Source organism: Otolemur garnettii, unplaced genomic scaffold (assembly GCF_000181295.1).
Source record: "Otolemur garnettii isolate 467f Iridium unplaced genomic scaffold, OtoGar3 scaffold00046, whole genome shotgun sequence".
NCBI lineage: Eukaryota > Metazoa > Chordata > Mammalia > Primates > Galagidae > Otolemur > Otolemur garnettii.
In genome coordinates this window covers 10987321-10988374 of record NW_003852441.1, presented here as the reverse complement: position 1 = coordinate 10988374, position 1054 = coordinate 10987321, and the positions used below count along the sequence as shown (strand labels likewise).

Here is a 1054-nt window from a genome sequence, read left to right as displayed (position 1 = left end):
ATGAGACTCTGTCTCAAAAACAAAAAGAAGCAAAAAGTATAAGTCTTCCAATTTTGGTTTTTTTTCAAGATTTTTTTTTTGTTCTAGGTCCCTCAAATTTCTATATCAATTCATATCAATTTCTACTAAAAAGGCAGTTAAAATTTTGATAGGGATTGTGTTAAATCTGCAGATCTATTTGGGAAGATCTTAATATTAAGTCTTTCAGTCTATCTATATGGGATTGTCTTCCATTTGTTTAGGTCTTCTGAAATGTTTTATAGCTTTTAGTGTATAAGTCTGTACTTCTGTTGTTAAATTTATTATTATTATTATTTTCTTTTTTATTATTATTATTTTTTGAGACAGAGCCTCAAGCTCTCACCCTGGGTAGAATGTCATGGCATCACAGCTCACAGCAACTTCCAACTCCAGGGCTCAAGAGATTCTCCTGCTTCTGCCTCCTAAGTAGCTGGGACTACAGGCGCCTGCCATAAGGCCTGGCTATTGTTTGGTTGTAGCCATCATTGTTGTTTGGTGGGCCGGGCTGGATTCGAACCTGCCAGCTCAAGTGTATGTGGCTGGCACCTTAGCTGCTTGAGCCACAGGCACCGAGCCTATTTTCTTTTTTATTGTAGAGACAGAGTCTCACTTTATTGCCCTGGGGAGAGTGCCTTGGGGTCACACAGCTCACATCAACCTCCAACTCCTGGGCTTGGGTGATTCTCTTGCCTCAGCCTCCTCAGTAGCTTGGACTATAGGTGCCAGCCACAGCACCCGGCTATTTTTTTGTTGCAGTTCAGCTGGGCTGGGTTTGAACCCACCACCCTCGGTATATGGGGCTGGTGCCCTACTCACTGAGCCACAGGCGCCACCCCATTCTGTTGTTAAATTTATTCCTAAGTGTTTTATTCTTTTTGATACTATTGTAAGTAGATGTACATGTTTTTGTACAATTTTTTTTTGTTTGTTTGTTTTGGCTGTGGCTAGGTTGAACCTGCCACCCTTGGCATATGGGGCCAGTGCCCTACTCCTTGAGCCACAGGCGCTGTTCTGTACATTTTTTTTATTTAGC

General features: G+C 41.7%; 1 protein-coding gene across 2 annotated transcripts in view; it reads left to right on the top strand.

Annotated features, from left to right (window-relative positions):
• The window catches only part of PFAS (phosphoribosylformylglycinamidine synthase), a 22873-nt gene that overhangs the window by 13918 nt on the left and 7901 nt on the right, over window positions 1–1054 (top strand). The window lies entirely within an intron of this gene.